At 35.2% G+C, this 20,680-nt stretch overlaps 1 pseudogene; it reads left to right on the top strand.

The window, feature by feature from the left end:
• The first annotated feature begins 16,546 nt into the window (after window positions 1–16,546).
• Window positions 16,547–17,851, top strand: LOC141630561 (26S proteasome non-ATPase regulatory subunit 8 homolog A-like; annotated as a pseudogene).
• The last annotated feature ends 2,829 nt before the right edge of the window (window positions 17,852–20,680 follow it).

The following is a 20,680-nucleotide window of genomic DNA, read 5'->3' as shown; positions in this document are numbered from 1 at the left end:
TTTTTTTATGACATAAATACAAACAAATTGAATTGTAGATATATGTAAACATAAAAAGATTATAACGACAATGGTGTATGAAAGATTAGACGAAAAAAAGAAACCGAAGCGTGAATTTGCAAAGGGGGTGAAAGAGTTTATTGAGTTCGTGGAACAAAGTAGTATGTATAATAATTTTGGTGAAATAAAGTGTCCGTGTAAGAAATGCAATAACAGAGCTTTTAAAGGGAAGAAAGTAGTTCAAGATCATCTTTGGTCGAATGGTTTTGCCGATAATTACTATGTATGGACATATCACGGTGAGGAAATGCCTACCAAAGAAAGTTCAAGTAGTATCCTAGTTAGTGAAAATCCTTACCGTGAGCTCATGGAAAATGCATTACGTGATAATGTTGAACAAATATTGGAGGAGCAACTCAATCCCGACGACCTTAGCGATGAAGAAGTCCGTTATGAAACCCCAAACCCCCAAGTTTCTTCCTTCTATAAAATGCTAGAAAAAGCCGAACAACCAGTGTATGAGGGAAGTAATATGAGTTTGTTGCAAGCGACAGCTAGGTTGGTAACACTCAAATGTGAGAATAACATATCTCTTTGATGCGCGAATGGGTTTTTGTCGTTCGTAGGTGACATTATTCCAAAGAATAATGAAATGGCGCGCAATTTAATGAGATTAAGAATGTGCTTAAGGGACTCCAACTACCCCACAAGAAGATTGATGCATGTCCTACTGGATGCATGCTTTTCTGGGAGGAAAATGATAATCTTGAGGAATGTACAAAGTGTCATGCATCTCGGTATAAAAGTACAAAAAATTCAAGTGGGAGGCGAATTGTAAACCTTTAACTTATTTTCCGATTGCGCCAAGGTTACAACGATTATATGCAACCAAGCATATAGCAGGTGAGATGAGTTGGCATCATAGAAACTCTCGATTAAGAGAAAGGGGGACAATGGCACACCTAAGTGATGGAGAAGCGTGGAAATATTTTGATAGAGAGCATCCAGAATTTGCAAGTGAGCCTCATAATGTTCGGCTTGGTTTGTGTACAGATGGATTTAACCATTATGGGCAATTTGGGAAGAATTACTCATGTTGGCCCGTGATTGTCACTCCATACAACTTACCTCCTTAGTTATGTATGAAGCGATAATTTATGTTCTTCCAGGTCCTAAGAACCCTAAGACAAATTTAGATGTGTACCTGCAACCGTTGATTAAAGAGTTGAAAGAACTTTGGGAAACCGGCATGTACCCCTATGATGTTTCTAAGTAACAAAATTTTCAATTAAAGACTACACTAATGTGGACGATCAATGATTTCCCAGCATATGGCATGCTTTCCGGTTGGTCCACAAGTGGGTACCGTGCTTGTCCTTATTGTCAAGAAAAAAGAACATAGATCCTTTTTGGCTTAAAAATAACAAAAAGGTTTGTTGGTTCGATTGTCACCGTGAGTTCTTACGACATGATCATCCTTTCCGCAACAATTGTAAGCATTTTTTAAAGAATAGAAAAATTGAGAATCGCATAGCCATGTCGAAATTAAGAGGTGATGAAGTGTGGGATTCCGTTAAAGACTTGCCAAAAAATAGTTGATGCTTCTGATCAAGAAATTGAAAAGATTGAAAGATAAGAATGAACGTTGGTGGAAACAAAGCATACTTTGGAAACTTCCTTACTGGAAAACGATGTTAATTCGACACAACTTAGACGTTATGCACATTGATAAAAACTTTTTTGAAAAACTTATCAACACGATGATGGATGTACCAGGTAAAACTAAATTTGACCCTAAGAAAAAACTAGACTTTAATGAAGTTTGTTATAAACGGCCAATATCATCTAGGTTTGTTTTAGAAACTGCGAAGAAAAAGGCTCTATGTGAATGGGTTGCTAATTTGAAATTCCCTGATGGTTATGCTTCAGATTTGAGTCGGTGTATTGACCATAAAAATAAGGTTTTGTATTTCATGAAAAGTCATGACTGTCATGTCTTTATGGAACGGCTACTCCCTGTTGCCTTGAGAGAGTTGCTCCCGACTGGTTTTTGGAATGCAATAACTGAGGTAAGCCAATTTTTTAGAGACCTGTGTACTTCTACGATTAGAGTTGATTCTATGGAACGTCTAGAGAATAACATTGCGGAGATAATATGCAAGTTAGAGAAGATATTTCCCCCATTTTTCTTCAATTCCATGGAGCATTTACCTATTCACTTACCTTATGAAGCGAAGGTTGGAGGACCTATTCAATATCGATGGATGTATCCATTTGAGAGATTTCATAATTATATAAAAAGAAAGATTTGCAACAAAGCTCGGGTGGAGGGTTCCATATGCAATTCTTTTTTATTAGAGGAAATTGCAAATTTCTGTTCCCTATATTTCGAAAGTCACATTGACACAAAAGCGAAAGATTTAGATGTTGGTGTGAATTCCGATGACGACCTAGATTCAATGAAATTACCCGAGTTATTCAATGCTGACATGGGAACTACAACCGGGAAATGTATTCAGAGGCACTTGAGTCAGAAAGAGTATGAAGATTCTCATTTTTATGTCCTAAGGAATTGTGGGAAATTGTTAGAGCCTTATGAAAATTAAGTTATTATTTCGTCATTACTCAATACATTTTTAATTATCAAATTAGATCAAAATTATAGGTAATACATAATTAAAACATTTTCCTGCTATATATAGGGAATTTGAGACACATATCAAACTCACATTTCCTGATGTCACGTCCTCTGATGATGTTTGGAGCAAACATACCAAAAGTTATCCGAAATGAAGTAAGTACTACGTTTGCTTCATACTCATATACCAATCCATTTATTTTGTTTGTCCATGTCATTAGTTATGGATATATATATATATATATATATATATATATATATATATATATATATATATATCACCTTAATTAACATATTGTTTTATTGATAGTCTTATAGATTAAAGAACCCTTTAATAATAGCTCTAGCATTAGGTCCTAGTAGCAAGGTGAAGACATGGAGACGATATTCTATCAATGGCTATAAATTTCGAGCTTATAAGGAGGGAGTTGATCTTTTGAAATCTACCTCAAGTAATGGGGTTTGTGTGAATTCTACAGAAGGTTTGGACTATTATGGAACCCTAAATGAAGTCATTGAGCTTGCTTATTATACCAAGAAAAGGGTTTATAGGGTGATATTGTTTAAATGTGATTGGTTTGATAATTCCCAACTAGGACATAATATCCATAAGGTATACGGACTTGTAGATGTAAATGAGAAAAAGAAGTTTCGTGGACATAACCCATTCGTGGCAGCTTTTCAAGTCGATCAAGTTTGTTATGCTCCTTATCCAACCACTAAGAAAGGTAATCAATGGTCCGCGGTTTTTAAAATTAAGGCAAGATCACATGTTGATGCTCCTGTTGACGAAATTGTCTTCCAAAAATATATGGTTGTCAATGATCACGCATCTTTACCAATTTTGGTGGAAGAGTCAGAAACTGAAGATGAATATGAAGTGGTTGTGGAAATGGGTGAAAGGGAATATGACGGGGATGTCGGAGAAGAAGAGGATAATGAAGTTGAAGAAAATAGAATAGGGGAAAATGGGGGAGAAGAGGAAGAAGTCGGAATGCTTTTTTCAGTTGATGAACCTCTTTTGATTCATAGTGATAGTGAAAGTGATGAGTGATGGGAGCTGTTGTAATTCTACTATATTAATGTATGAATTTTAATGAAATTATTTTTATATATGAATTTTAATCATTCAATCAAATTGAAGCATTTTAATCATGACACTTTATTTTTGTTTTCATTTTTGTTGGACTAACAATTTGCGTTGTTAAATTATTTATTTATTATATTGTCCATGACACTCCAGTTTTTTTGGACTAACAATTTGTACTAACGATTTTTATTGGACAGACAATTTGTATTGTTTATAATTAGTATATGGTAGGTTTCATTCGAAAGTTGATAGGGAGCGGTAGTAGGGGAGGTCGCCATGACGAGGAGAAGAATGAGATTAATAATGATGATGACGAGGGTGTTGAGAATATAACACCGGCATAGGATAACATGCAGATCATTCTCTCTCAAGAACAAGAAGGTGGTCAATGTTAAGTGTTCTAAAATTTTATTTTTACCTTTATGAAATATATATATCATTCAAATCATTTTATTTGAATTTTCAATATATGTTTGTTTTAATTTTCCGGTGAAGTGACAAGTCTGTAAAACAATATGTCAGTTCGTCGTTCACTAATAACGTTTCAGATGAAGAGTACATCACCAAATGGAGTATATTAGTATCATCGTCTATGTAGAGACGACAATGCGGATGACGGACATGGCTTTGGTAGTGACTATATTGAGCCTCTAGGTAATTATTAGTATCATCGTCTATGTTCTTATGTTAATATGTTAAGGCTACCTTATGACACTTATGATTATGGATTAGTAGTTTAGTTGGTATGTAAAAGACATTATTTTATGAGACAAGTAAAAATTTGACCTTTAGTTTTTATGTAAAAACTTCGTTCTTCCAATCGTGTTCGGTTTTCTATCGATAATTTCGTTATCTACTCTTGATTCCCGTTCATGCGGTCGACATGATAATGGATTCCTGCTTGGCGGTCGACGGTTGTATTTGGTTTTTTGCAGGTTTAGTGCATAAAACAATGCAAATTCCGCATTGTGGCTGGGCAGCAAGCTGCTGTTTCCAGCCACTGCCCAGAATAATCCTGACGAAAATTCCGTCAGGAAAGTCAACATCTTGTTGACTGTACTGACGGAAAACCCGTCAGGATTTTGGAATTCCTGACGGAAATTCCGTCACACTTGCTGACTTTTGTGATGAAATTTTCGTCAGGAATTCCAAAATCCTGACGGTTTTTCCGTCAGTACAGTCAACAAGACGTTGACTTACTACGTTAGCCTAAATGTCACTTTGACGGAATGACCATCACAATCCGTCAGTAGTGTGCATCCTGACGGAAAAACCGCCAGGAATGCGTTTTATGTGACGAATTGTAGTGACGTTGTATTCCTGACGGAAAAACCGCCAGGAACGCGTGTTTCTGACAGGAAATGGGCGTTAGTGACGGATTTTCCGTCAGTTTCCCGTGTTTTTTTTGTAGTGAATGCGTCTTTCGTTTATGTGACTTAAACGACAATACCAAACGTAGTATTCATTTGGATCACCCGTTTTGAGCTTTTTAGCTTCCACATGATAAACGTCATTAACATCATTTAAAACATAAATACCTCCAATTGAAATGGCCTTAATTGCCATAAACCAAATCATTCAACGAAAAAGTATAACAATTGTCCTTAATCATAAAACAAAAGCCTTCCGCGTCTAACGCGGAAATGGAGATGATGTTCTTGGTTAAAGTTGGTACAAAATAACACTTATTTAAATACAACTCTAGACCACTAGCTAAAGTGAGCACATAGTTCTCACGGAAACGGATGCTACTCTAGCTCCATTGCCCATGCGGAGATCCACATCAACTTTTGCTAGTGCTTGCACGTCCCTTAAACCCTGCATATGACTACAAAGGTGAGAGCCACATCCGGTATCTAGTACCCAAGTGGAAGTGCAAGAATATTTAACGTCTATCACATAGAGAGAGGAAATCATACCAATAGGCGTCACACGTCCTTCCTTGACGTCCTCCAAGTATTTTGGACAACTCCTCCTATAATGCCCCTTTCCATTACAATGGAAACATTCGGCCTCGGAGAGTTTGACATTCTTTGCCTTGGGTTTGCCATTCTCAACGGCTTTCCCCTTTCCCTTATCTTGTTTCTTAGACGATTTGTTTAATTGAGACTTTTCCTTCCCCTTTCCCTTCTTAACTCCAAGGGACATTTTCTTTAACTTCACGGTCAGAACATCCCCTTTTTCACTCCCACTAGCTTCCATATCCCTCTCCGCTTGGGTGAGGAGCGCATGAATTTCAGGATAACTTTTATCCATGCCATTCATGTTATAGTTCACCCTAAAATGGGCAAACTTGGAAGGAAGTGAGTGGAGGATGCGATCCACGACAAGAGTCTTCGGAATCTTACACCCTAGACGCTCTAGGATGTGGACATATTCGACCATTTTTAGCACATGGGGACCAATCTTTTGGCCCCTCTCAAGCTTTGCTTCAAAGTAGTGTGCCACCGCTTCGTATTTGCGGACTTTTGGTGCTTGTGAAAACATAATATTCATACGAGTGAATATCTCGTACGCATTCAAAGAAATGCATGAAAGCTGGAGATTTGGGGACATCGACCATATCAACACATTTTTGATATCATTCGACATCCTCAGATGGTCATCATGTTGGAGTAGTGTCCTCCACAATGAGTGCGTTTACATAATAAATCTCGTAAAAGGAATATCAGGGATTTAATTATTTATTGTCAGCTGGTCATCGTTAATCGGTAATGATTGGCTGACTAGAGTTTGACATTAATGTCGTGTGACGGTGGTGATCAGCTGATCCCTTTAGGTCACACCTATAGGATGACGCCCAAATAGTATAAATTAATTGTTTGTATGAGATACGAGATAATTAATTCCTTGTATTATTTGACTCTTAGTTAGTCACATAAATGTATTATTTGATGACGGGTTATGAACTCGGGACAAAGAGATTTATTATTTAATTATGAGATATTTAAATAATAAATGATTATAATTTATTAATTAATTGTTAATTAATTAATTTTATACGATATGTGTATATGTTTTGAGGAAGAATCAATTAGCTATTATATTTTACAAGAGATTGTAAAATTAGCTAAATGGGTTAATATTGACACTTTGTATGTTGATAAAATAGTCTTATGATTACTTAATGGTTAATTAGTTATTGGTTTTTAATTTGTATTATTTAAGTGTTAAATAATTAAATTAATATTTAATTATATATGATAATTAAATATAAGACTTATAAGCATTTATGGGGCAAATGACGAAAACCGAAATGGACCAATTACAGTCCAATTGTTCCGGTTTTTTTAGAGGACTACATGTGTCCATGAAGTGGCAAATTCCACTTACTTTTGTTCCCCATAATAGGCTATAAATACCCATGTTATTCCACTAACTATGGGGTTGAAAAATTGAAGGAAAAAACTTGGTCTTTGTTGTTCTTCATTTGCCGAATCCCTCCTCTACCTTAGACCATTTTTTTCCTTCTTATTTTTCTTCATCATCTTATATAAAACACATATAAATACCTACTAATAATATTATCAAAGTAATAATATTAATTAGTACATCAAATATACAAAAACAAGGTTACTACTACATTTACCTAGTTAGTATTTTTAGTAGTATTTTGGGTTAATCTTGGGTGCCACCAAAGGAGATTACCTATTTTGGTAATTGGTGTTGTTGGAGGATCATCCTTATTTCATTAGCACAAGAACAACATCAAGGAAGGAGTCCTTGAGTTGTGCCCATTTTGCCTTATAACAATGTAAGGAACTTTTGTCTTAAGATGGTTTAAAACCATCTTTTATACATTTTATTTGCATGCATGTAGATTTAGACCACATTATATTTATTTTAACTTTAATATCATAAGATGAGTATTAATTTGGTCTAAATAACTAACAAGTGGTATCAGAGCATTGTTAAATACATGCATGTTATCTTAAGACGATTTTAGTAATTTATGAGATAAATTAAAAAAATTGATATTATGTTACTAAAATTCGTTTTATCACATAATATAGTCTTGCATTAAAATAATCTGGTCTTAGAATGACATGGGACGAAAATTTGATTTTTGTTAAATTTTTCCACTTTTTATAACTTAAATTGGCATAAAATTGAGTAAAAATGCATTAAAATTAATTAAGAGTTAATTAAATTGGGTTGCATGTTAATTTTATACATATTTATTTATAAATAACCACATGAATGTTCTATTTATGAGAAAAATAGAAACTTTAAATTAATGTGATTAATTTAGGTTGTTTATTAATTTTTATTTGATAAAAATGGGTAAATTATGGTTATTTTGTAAATAAATATTGATTTAATTTTAAGGCTCGAAATTTATGAATTTTTAGCTCCTGAAAATTGTTCAAAAATGTATAAAATTTTATTTTAAGTCATTTCAATTTTTATGGTTTGATTTAGAATTAAATCGTAAAAATTATCACTTTACCGATTAAATTGTGAAATCTTTTTAAATAAATTTTATAAACAAAATTTTTCACTTGCATGGCATTTTTGGTGTATGACCAGAATGTTCATGGTTTTGAAATTTATTTTTCCAAGAATTTTTATATTAAATGGAATTTTTGTATGATAATTGTGAATTATTATATCATTTTTTGTCACAATTGTGTTTTAATTCCCATATAAATTCAAGATAATTGTTGAGAATAATTATTTTGATATTATACCAGATTAGTATGATGAGTAAGTCTTAAAATTATTTAAGAATTGATTATGAATTTTTATTGGTAAAAATTCCGTCAAGGCAAGCTCAAATGATCGTTGTTGGTAAGTTAGACGATTTGGCATGTCATTTTCCATAATGCATTTTATTATTCATTTAGATGAATGGTTTTTAGAATTATAATTATGTAATTTTTCCTAATATGGCCATAGGTAGAAGTTGGTATTTCCCGAAATGTAGGGGAATATCGATTTGTTTTGTAATTAATTGCGATTTCGTATCGCCTAATTTGTAATTAATTAATAGTTTTTATTTTAATTTTATTACAAATTGTATAATAGGTTATTGTCATGTAATTTAATTATTAGTAATTAGATGAAGCATCTAAAGACGGAGTTTTCATGAAGACGGTGTTTTCGGAAAGGCGTTAGAAATCCTAAAGAAGGAGGCCTATTTATGAAGACTCGAAGGACCAAGGAGTTGGTTTCCGAAGTGTAATAATTTTAGTTAATTAGATTAACTAGGTGGCCATATTAGGACTTGTTTGTTTTAATTCTTTTATGCATTCATGCCAAATCGTCACTACATGTTTTCTTTTTGTTGTTATCAATTTAATCGTCTAGCATTCACTAATTTTGTTCACTTAAAAGTGATACACAATTAAATTGATAAGATCTCTCACATTTGTTTAAAATTGAGATTAAGCCTTACCAAATAATAGCATCTATGAATCCCTTCTTCATTAGAGGTAGGTTCGGATCACCGAGGTACACTCTTTTTACGTTGGGTAAGTAGGGTAATAAAAGTTATTACGCGTGAAAATTGGTTGGACTCAACGGGATAAATATGGGTTGAATTGGTCCACCGTGCCCATATTTATTCTGGGGCTAAAAGATAGATTTTAAGAAAATCTGTCAACCAAGAGTTCTAGTAGTAGAATCAGTCAAAGATATTGACTCACCAAATTTATATAAATATGGGTTGAATCGGTCCACCGTGCCCGTGTTTATATAAAATTGGATCTTGGAATCATTTATATAATTCAGTGGGAGATCATTATATAAATGGGAAATTGTTAAATAGTTTCACAAGTTAAATATTTCTAGACGATAAATGTTAATCTTTCCTTTATTTCCTTTGTAGTAATCACGATGACTTCTACTAGTGAAACCGCCACAATAGCTAGAGATTCATGGCTACGTTCTTTTATGGACAAATATGTTTTAAAAGCCGACGGTAGTAATTTTAAAGATTGGGAAGAACAACTTCGATTAGCTGCCGCAGGTGATGGCAAATTACGTTACCTTGTCGATCCCTCTCCCCCTTCGCCTAGTACTAGGGCCACTGCCGATGTAAGGGAGGCTTTTTCAAATTATCAAAAGGAATCCGCTGCAATAAAAAATGTTTTGATTTTTTCAATGGATCCTGCTTTACAAAGGCAATGTGTCAAGTTTCGTGATGCACATGAAGCATTCTCGAGGCTTTCAACTATGTTTTCTCAAGCCCCGAGAATAATTCAGTATGACACCGCTGTTCGTTTCTTTGAGGCTAACGTCAAAGATGGTCAACCTGTAAGTTCACACATACTTAAAATGATTGAGTACGTGGAAACTTTAGAGGGGTTGGGATGCAAGATCCCCGACGAACTTGTGGTGGACCGAGTGCTCCACTCTCTCTCGCACGTCAAGAGATTTACCCAATTTAGGGTAAATTACAATATGACGAACATGAGAAAGAGTTTACATGAGCTACATTCTCTGCTTGTTCAAGCAGAGAAGGACATGGGATTGAGTGGGAGTACAAGGAAAGATGTGCTTGCGATTAATGTGAAGGGGAAGAAGCAGTTTAAGAGGAATGCAGGTAAGAAGCCCGTTCAGGTGGAGGGCAAAGGTAAAGCAATTGCGAATTGCTCTACCAAGCCAAAATCCATAAAGGGTAATCCTCTTAAAGATACTTGTAATTATTGTAATAACAAGGGACATTGGAGACGTAATTGTACAAAGTACCTGGATGACATAAAAGCTGGCATTGTGAAGCCGACATGTAATTTCTCAACCGAATCTTTTATTGTAGACATAAATTATGCTTCAAATACAACTTGGGTATTAGATACTGGTTGTGGTTCTCACTTGTGCAATCATTTGCAGGGCCTAAAAAGCATAAGAAAGCTAAACAAGGGTGATGTCGATCTCCGAATGGGAAACGGGTCTAAAGTAGCTGCCGTCTCTATAGGAACTTATGTACTTAGTTTAGCTTCGAGGTTGGAGTTACATCTTAATAATTGTTATTTTGTACCAACGTTATCTAGAAATATAATATCCGTATCTGTGTTAGACACATAAGGGTTTTCCTTTGTAATTAAAGACAAGTGTTGTACTTTTTCCCTTAAGGAGATTGTATATAGTCAAGCTATTTCAATCAATGGTATTTATATTCTAGATACTTGTAACGATGTTTATCATTTAGATAATAAAAGACTCAAAACAGGTGATCCCGATCAATCTTATTTATGGCATTGTCGCTTAGGACACATTAACGAGAAGCGCATTAAAAGACTAGTGTCGACTGGTGTAATTAAACCTTTTGATTTCGAATCATTTGGTACATGCGAATCTTGTCTTCTTGGCAAGATGACTCGTTCACCTTTTCTAGGAAAAGGATCTCGAGGTAGTGAGTTATTGGGTTTAATACATACCGATGTTTGTGGCCCAATGACAGTCACTGCTAGAGGTAATTATGACTATTTCATTACTTTTACCGAGGACATGAGTAGATATGGGTATATCTACTTAATGAGGTATAAAAGTGAAGCTTTTGATAAGTTCAAAGAGTTTCAGAATGAAGTTGAAAACCAATTAAATAAGAAGATTAAAGCATTACGATCAGATCGTAGTGGGGAATATTAAAGCAATGAGTTTAAAGATCACCTTATAAACTGCGGTATTGTATCTCAGTTAACTCCTCCTGGCACACCACAATTAAATGGTGTGGCTGAAAGGAGGAATCGAACTTTATTAGATATGGTTCGATCGATGATGAGTCAAATCTGCTGTACAATCACTTAATAAAAGTCCCATTAAAGCAACTGAAAAAATTCCATATGAGATATGGAAAGGGAAAGTCCCGAATCTGCGATACATGAAAGTATGGGGTTGTGATGCTTATGTCAAGAGTAAGTCTGACGATAAGCTTGCACCTCGTTCTGAAAAGTGTATTTTTGTAGGCTACCCTAAGGAAACTTGTGGATATTACTTCTACAATAGTAACGAGAACAAAGTGTTTGTAGCTCGTGAAGCTGTCTTTCTAGAAAAAGGATTTATTTCTAGAAGACAGAGTGGGAGAAAATTTGAACTTGACGAAGTTCAAGAGCCACAAACTGATATGACAATACAGGAAGATGTTCCTTCTACGTCTGAATCAGTTATTGTTCATTCTGAACCTAGGAGGTCAAAAAGGGTTAGTCGTCAGCCTGATAGATACCTTGGTATTATTGAGGAAGATGGTGACCATGAGGTTTTACTTTTAGAAAGTGATGAACCCAAGACCTATAAAGCAGCTATTATGAGTTCTGACTCTAAGCTATGGCTCGAAGCACTGCAATCCGAAATGGATTCCATGTACGATAATCAGGTATGGGACCTGGTTGACTTACCTAAAGATGTTCGACCTTTTCAGTGTAAGTGGAAATTCAAGATTAAAATCGGCATGGATGGACATAAAGATGTCTACAAAGCTAGATTGGTTGCAAAAGGTTTCACTCAGGTTCATGGTTTACACTATGATGAAACTTTTGCACCAGTTGCTATGCTTAGATCTCGCTCGGATAATGTTAGCGATTGCTGCATTTCATGATTATGAGATATGGAAAATGAATGTCAAAACCGCTTTCCTGAACGGGTTTCTGGAAGAGGAAGTGTTCATGACACAACCTGAGGGTTTTGTGGATCCTAAAAAGCCTAACAAAGTATGCAAACTTAAGAGATCCATTTATGGTCTTTAGCAAGCGTCAAGGAGTTGGAATCATCGTTTTGATCATGTTTTTAAACAGAATGGTTTTACTCGAAGTGTTGAGGAACCATGTATATACATGAACTTTAGTGGGAGTAAAGTTATTTTCTTACTTCTTTATGTGGACGACATATTACTCATTGGGAATGATGTTGATATGCTTGCTTCTGTTAAGAAGTGGTTGGGAAATCACTTCCAAATGAAAGATTTGGGAGAAGCTCAGCGCATCTTGGGTATCCGGATCTATAGGGATAGATCCAAAAGGATATTAGCATTGAGTCAAGAAGCCTATATCGATAAGATTCTTGACCGATTCAATATGAAAAACTCCAAGAGAGGTTTTCTACCTATGGGCAGTGGGATCACTTTGAGTAAGTCACAGTGTCCTACTGAGCCTAAGAATATTGAACGCATGAAATCGATTCCCTATGCTTCCACTGTTGGATCGATCATGTATGCTATGATGTGTTCTCGTCCTGATGTCTCGTATGCTTTGAGTATGACGAGTCGTTTTTAGAAAACTCCAGGTGAGAGTCACTGGATAGCCGTCAAGAATATTCTGAAGTACTTGAGAAGGACTAAAGATTCATTCTTAGTGTTTGGAGGAGAGTCTGAATTACGTATAAGAGGTTATACGGATGCCAGTTTCCAAACCGATAGGGATGATTTGAAATCCCAGGCTGGTTTTGTTTTTTTGTTGAACGGAGGGGCGGTTTCTTTGGAGAGGTTTCAAAGAGTCTCGTGGATTGCTGATTTTACAACGGAAGTTGAGTACATTGCGACCTCCTGAAGCTGCAAAGGAAACTGTTTGGATTAGGCAATTTTTAGAGGGACCAAATTAGTTCCGATCACGAGGATCCTATCACTTTCTATTGTGATAAAAGTGGGGCTATTTTTCAAGCAAAAGAGCCCAAGTCTAGTAACAAGTCTAGACATGTACTTAGGAAATTTCATGTAATTAGAGATTTAATCGAAAGGAAAGAAATTACGAGTTTGTAAGGTTGGGACAAATGACAACATCGCTGATCCTTTAACCAAACCATTGTCTCAAGCTAAACATGATAGTCATGTAGTTTCGATGGGGTTGAGACGAATGCCAGAACTGTTGTAAATTATATGATATGTAATAATCAAATTATTGTATTTATTATTTCATATATGATAAGTTGCATTTATCGTTATATTCAGTTTTATGTCTGAATTTATATACTTTGTTTTCTCCAAATAGGTTGTAAACACAACGTCGAACCCTATTAAGTGAACTGGATTAACATTGTATTTTGTCCCTAGTTACTTAATGAGGTGATGTCTCGGAGTGACTAGATTGTAAGGCGATAGATGACAGGTTCGACTGTCATATGGTCATAGTGATGACTGGTCAATTACATAGGCATATTGTGAGACAATTTGTCGGACAGTAACCATTATAGAGTCCTTTTGTTGCTAGGTCGTGGCGAGGACTTCTATTTATTCCTTGGAGTCAATTCTTTAGACTGGTGACTATTTGTCTGAGTTGGTACGGTTTTCCGGTGGCTTTGGTTTTTGTTCTAGGTCGCACCGTAAAAGGAGGCCGATGAGCATTTACTGGGTCATTGTGATCTGTATCGAATGAAGAAAATAGGTCAACAGGATTGTCCTTTTAAGTCATATTTGATCTCAAGGCCACTTGAGGAGAGATGACTGTGAATGCGTGGCCACGCTCGGATGAGATCTATAGTAGATTATCCGGTCAGACAGTCATTCTCCTGATCGAGGAAACCACTTTATGATATGATCACGTGCAAGAACGACCTGAAAGACATCTTGCAATGAGTGGGAGATATTATTGGACAAGAGAATTGGTAACGCACACTTGTGTTAGACAAGTAGGAGATTGTTGGAGTAGTGTCCTCAACAATGAGTGCGTTTACATAATAAATCTCGTAAAAGGAATATCAGGGATTTATTTATTTATTGTCAGCTGGTCATCATTAATCGGTAATGATTGGCTGACTAGAGTTTGACATTACTGTCGTGTGACGGTGGTGATGAGCTAATCCCTTTAGGTCACACCTATAGGATGACGCCCAAATAGTATAAATTAATTGTTTGTATGAGATACGAGATAATTAATTCCTTGTATTATTTGACTCTTAGTTAGTCACATAAATGTATTATTTGATGACGGGTTATGAACTCGGGACAAAGAGATTTATTATTTAATTATGAGATATTTAAATAATAAATGATTAGAATTTATTAATTAATTGTTAATTAATTAATTTTATACGATATGTGTATATGTTTTGAGGAAGAATCAATTAGCTATTATATTTTACAAGAGATTGTAAAATTAGCTAAATGGGTTAATATTGACACATTGTATGTTGATAAAATAGTCTTATGATTACATAATGGTTAAGTAGTTATTGGTAGTTAATTTGTATTATTTAAGTGTTAAATAATTAAATTAATATTTAATTATGTAAGATAATTAAATATAAGACTTATAAGCATTTGTGGGGCAAATGACGAAAACCGAAATAGACCAAATACAGTCCAATTGTTCCGGGTTTTTTTAGAGGACTACATGTGTCCATGAAGTGGCAAATTCCACTTACTTTTGTTCCCCATAATAGGCTATAAATACCCATGTTATTCCACTAACTATGGGGTTGAAAAATTGAAGGAAAAAACTTGGTCTTTGTTGTTCTTCATTTGGCCAAATCCCTCCTCTACCATAGACCATTTTTTTCCTTCTTTTTGTTCTTCATCATCTTATATAAAATACATATAAATACCTACTAATAATATTATCAAAGTAATAATATTAATTAGTACATCAAATATACAAAAACAAGGTTACTACTACATTTACCTAGTTAGTATTTTTAGTAGTATTTTGGGTTAATCTTGGGTGCCACCAAAGGAGATTACCTATTTTGATAATTGGTGTTGTTGGAGGATCATCCTTATTGCATTAGCACAAGAACAACATCAAGGAAGGAGTCCTTGAGTTGTGCCCATTTTGCCTTATAACAATTTTAGGAACTTTTGTCTTAAGATGGTTTAAAACCATCTTTTATACATTTTATTTGCATGCATGTAGATTTAGACCACATTATATTAATTTGTAACTTTAATATCATAAGATGAGTATTAATTTGGTCTAAATAACTAACACATCATAGGCGGCCCGCACCGCCGGTGAAGCCCTTGGACCGGGCTCGATGGGAGGGGCATCGGTCAAATAAGTGAGCACATTGTCGGACAACGTGGCACTTTTGATGTTGGATTCCCATTCAAGAAAGTTACTACCGTCATCTTTTAAGATACATTTGTCCATTACGTACTTAGCCATGATTCTTTGCCTAGTGTAGTACACTACTACAGAATTCATCAAGGACATCAGTGGATGGACATCGGATTTTTGAAAAAACAGATGTAATAAGTTTGCACATCGGATTTTAATAAAAGTCTGATGTAATTATATTATATGGACATCGGTTGTTATTTTCAACCCATGTCCATTATAATGGACATCGGATTAAATTACGACCCATGTCCATATAATCCTCAATTTGGGCGCAAAATGAAAACAATTCCCCCGCCCCAAATTATTTTCACTAGCATACTGAGTCAATCTATTATACTTACTCCATATCATTCTTTTTTTTAGACAAACCCAAACCTAAACCCTTAGCTTACTCATCCCTTTCTTCTCTATCTCATCGTTCATCCCTTAGCTTCTTCACTTCAAAACCCGATCAAAAACCCAAAATCCTACCCGCTGCTGCTGCTTCATCGTTCATCCCTTCTTCTCTCATCACCGGCGACATCATCCTTCTTCTCTTCACCGGCGATATCATCAGTCTTCGTTCTCATCACCTCGCGACATCAAACCCTAGCTGCTGCTGCTTCATTCTTCGCTCTTTATTATTAGGTAATTAATCTTCCCCTATCATTTATATATTTATTCTCGATCATTTTATGGTTTATTTGAATATTTTACTGAAATGGTTTTTGATTTGTTTGTAATTTTGACTGAAGAATGAATTATAGGGTTATAATTTAATTGATAATCTAATTGGAAGAGAGTGATAAAATTGTTGGGTGTTTTTTTGGCTACCGTGGATGTAACTGAATGTGGGTTTTGATATTTGATGATTGTAGAGAACTCAGTGGATTAGTTTGCGGTTGTTTTCGGGTTTCGATTAATAAGGGTTGTTTAAGATTATGGGTTTTGATATTTGATGAAGGTAACTATTTCCGGAGTCTTCCATCGTTACTTGAAGCAACACCCAATGCTGTTCAGGAATTGGCATTAGCAAGTAACTTCTTCAATTTCTAGGCAGCATTCTCCCTCATTTTCAGTTTTGCCAATCAATTCACTTGCATTTAGTGGTAACGATTTGTCTTTATAATTACCAGGAGAAATATATGAGCATGTTGTTGTTTTGAGCGTGAAGATGGAGGATCAAGAAGCGTTTGAGAGAGACTTCTGCCAGCTCAAACCTTATTACACTGATGCAAGGTAGAAACCAAAATCTCTTTCAAACATCCTTTCAAAGATTTCTTTGATTTATGTGTTATGCACATCTGCTAGTAGAGTGGCCTGCGTGCACCAAGGAAATTGGAATGTGGCAGTTATTTTATCTGTTGATCTCGCGACCGAATTCTTTGAAATTATCGATCTAAGTTGTGTAGTGTAGATTTGATTTCATATTTTGGAATCAACCAAAATCTCTAGCTTAATTAGAAATTGTCTTTGTTGGTTGTAGGCTACCGTACAATTATCTTCTTTATAGTCTTTTGTTGCCTACATTCATTATTATAGCTCGTAATTTTTGCATTGTTAAACAGGGACCGAATTCCTCAATCTCCACAAGAATACCAAATATTGGGGCTGAACTTGTTGAGACTTCTAGTCCAGAATAGGATAGCGGAATTTCATACTGAGTTGGAGTTGCTTTCATCTACTGCCCTGGAGAGCCCTTGCATTAAGCATGCTTTGTGGAGCCGAATGAACAGTCCTTTATGGAAGGAGCGTACAATCGTGTTTTAAGTGCTAGACAATTGGTCCCTCATGAAACTTATGTGTATTTCATGGATGTGCTTTGCCAAGACTGTCAGTAATATCCTGAGTAGCCACTCGGTGAATTTATCGATTGTCATTGCTTTAGCGTTTGTAAGCGTTTAAAATCTTTCGTTTCTTCGAAATTGCAGGGATGAAATTGCTGGATGCAGTGAAAAAGCGTATGACTCTCATTCACTAAATGATGCAAAACAAATGTTGCTGTTCTCATCTGACAAGGATTTACTGGAGTACATAAACGAGGTAATTATGTTTCTTAACACCCTTGAGATCATAGTGGCAGAGGTTGTTCGTTATGTTCGTTATAATAAGCGGGTCATTCATTATATAAAAGTTATTTTAATCGTGGTCTGACTATATTGCAATATGTAAGTATGTAACATAGTCCGCTTCTTTTTTCCTCGATGGAATATAATTCCGTAAGCTTATATGGAACGATTTTTTAGAATAATGTTCAAAAATAAAATATTTATCGTTTTGGGTCGGTTTTGAAAATATTTGTTAAAATGGTGTCCACGTAGACTCGGGTTTTCCAAACCTGAAATACGGAACAAACACGCCACTATCAATGGCGTGTTTCAAGTGAGTATAAACAAAACTGTCACCATTTATTATTGATTATCATGTAAATAAGTTACAAATTATTTACAGTGATCATTGTATGCTCGTTGTGACTGACGTTGCTGATCATAATCAAGTGCATTGGTTCAACTCACTAGGAAAGTCGGTCCAAAAGTTGAGATCTTCAATTAATGCGTAAGTTCATCTTAATAGTTCATTTATTGATATGCACATAAATAAATGTTCAACTGATTAGAACATTAAAAATGGCAACTATTATTGGCTGACAATCATTTATTTGAAACCATGTTTATATTTAGATCGGTAAGAGTATACGGCTACAATGGTGGGGAAAGAATGCGTTCTCAAGCACCGCAATGGCTGCAACATAATGTAAGTTGTTGCTTATTATGACGACAAATTCAATGTCTGATCATCAATCACTTTTAATTGGCAAAGTCATGTTATTGGTTTAATTCTTGTCGAGTTGTTTTAGTGTGCTCGTCAACAAGGTGTTGTAGAATGCGGGTACTACGTCATGAGGTACATGCTGGAAATCGTCACTCGTTCTAATCCAACAAAAGCTATCAATGAGGTCAGTTTCGACATTATAGCAAAACTCGGTATTTTTTCAAGTAATTATCCTACTTTGACCTGCTGCCTATACGCATTGTGGACGAACCTGCTGCCAATTCAATGAGCTAGCTGCTGCACCCTCTTCCCTTAATTATTAGCTTATATGAAGCTGCCCTTGTGAGGCCATGTCTGACTGCCCCATTGTCATTAATATGCATTACATGTTTTTCAAGACACCACGCCATATTCACAAGAAGAATTAGATGAGGTTCGGGACTTGTGGGCGAACTATATTCTCAATACCTAGCCGTAGATAGCTAGCTAGCGTAGTAATGTATTAGGTAGTTGCATTTTGAAAAACTGATTACATGATCTACAAGACCATATGTTATGTTGGCTGGGATTTGTTATGCCCTTTGTTGTTGTTCGTTAGTTGTTGAATTCGGATGACGGAGACGGTTGCGTTGTTTGTTGATTGGGATCGGTTTTTATTAATTGAAATCGATCATTTTGGTTGAATGGCAGTTGGCATGTTTTGTATTAATGTTTCGGCATTCAAATTGGTGTAATGCAATATGAATTGGCCTGCTCTTTTCAAATTTTTTTTAAAAAAATAAATAATATAAAGGACAGCGGATTTATAAAAGTTCGATGTAATTCTAGCTTCAAAGGACATGGGCTTTCTAAAAAAATCTGATGTACATTACACATATGGACATCGGATTAATGTTAAAATCTGATGTTCATTACTCATATGGACATCGGATATATTTAAAAATCCGATGTGCATATATTAATGGACATCGGTTTAAAGTCCCATGTCCATTACACCCCATATGGACGGGACTGAACTCTACATCGGCCTATAATCCGATGTCCATGTGTCTAGAAGTCCGATGTCCTTCATGATTTCTGTAGTAGTGGTAGTCGATGGAGTTGATGAAGTTGCCATTGCGAATTAAAATGCTACAACAAAATAAGGAAATATTAACATTCATTGTTTTAAAATTACTTGTAAAACATGTTTAACAAGTTTTAACATTTATATAATGATCTCCCACTAAATTATATAAATGATTCCAAGACCAAAATTTTAAACAAAAATGAGCATCGCTTGGGCGAAACATCATATAATCGTGTAAATTCAGTAAGTCAACGGTTGACTAATTCTACTTTTAGAACTCGTGGTTGACGAATTTCCTTAAATCCATCTACTAGCCCCGTAATACAAGACCGTCTTATACCCCGTTGAGTCCAACCAACTTTGGCGCGTGATAACCGTTTACCACCCTAGTTACCCGACGTAAAAAGAAAACACCCGCTTGGGCGAGCGCGACTCTAATGAACAAGGGATTCGTAGGTGTTACTAATTGGTAAGGCTAATCTCAATTTTAGTTATCTGAGAGATCTTGTCAATTTAGACATAAATTCCCTATAAGTGAACTAAGTCGGTGAAAATAAATGACGTGAATTGACAACCGCGAAAGTAAAATGCATGTGAATGACGATTTTGGCATGCGCAGAAAAATAAAAGCAAAGAAGCATATAAATAATCCTAATATGGCCTCCTAGTTAATAAAAACTAGACAATTACATATCGAAAACCAACTCCTTGGTCCCTTGCCTCTTCATAGGAACATCTTCCAAAGGGGCTTCTTCTAGTGGGATTTGGAACACCTTTCCAAAAATAGACTCCGTTTCGATGTAAATCTGTCTTTTGGAAACGCCGGTAAAAATAACTATTACAATTAAATTACATAGCTATTTCTATTATACATTAATTAATAAAATAAATAAAACTATTAATTAATTACAAACCGATGATACGAGATCGTATTTAAATTAGAAACAAATCGCTATTCCCATTCATTTCGGGTAATAACGATTAAAAATAAACTAGGCCATACTAGGTACAAAAAAATAAATACTTTAAATAAATGATAATCATTCATTAAAAATAAATAAATATGCTTAAAATACTGTAAAATGATGCCAAAATCGCCCTATCTTACAATCGTTGGTATCTTGCTCGGTTTTGTGGATTTA

The sequence above is a fragment of the Silene latifolia genome, chromosome Y (assembly GCF_048544455.1).
Source record: "Silene latifolia isolate original U9 population chromosome Y, ASM4854445v1, whole genome shotgun sequence".
Taxonomy (NCBI): Eukaryota; Viridiplantae; Streptophyta; class Magnoliopsida; order Caryophyllales; family Caryophyllaceae; genus Silene; species Silene latifolia.
This window is presented reverse-complemented; position numbering and strand designations above follow the sequence as displayed.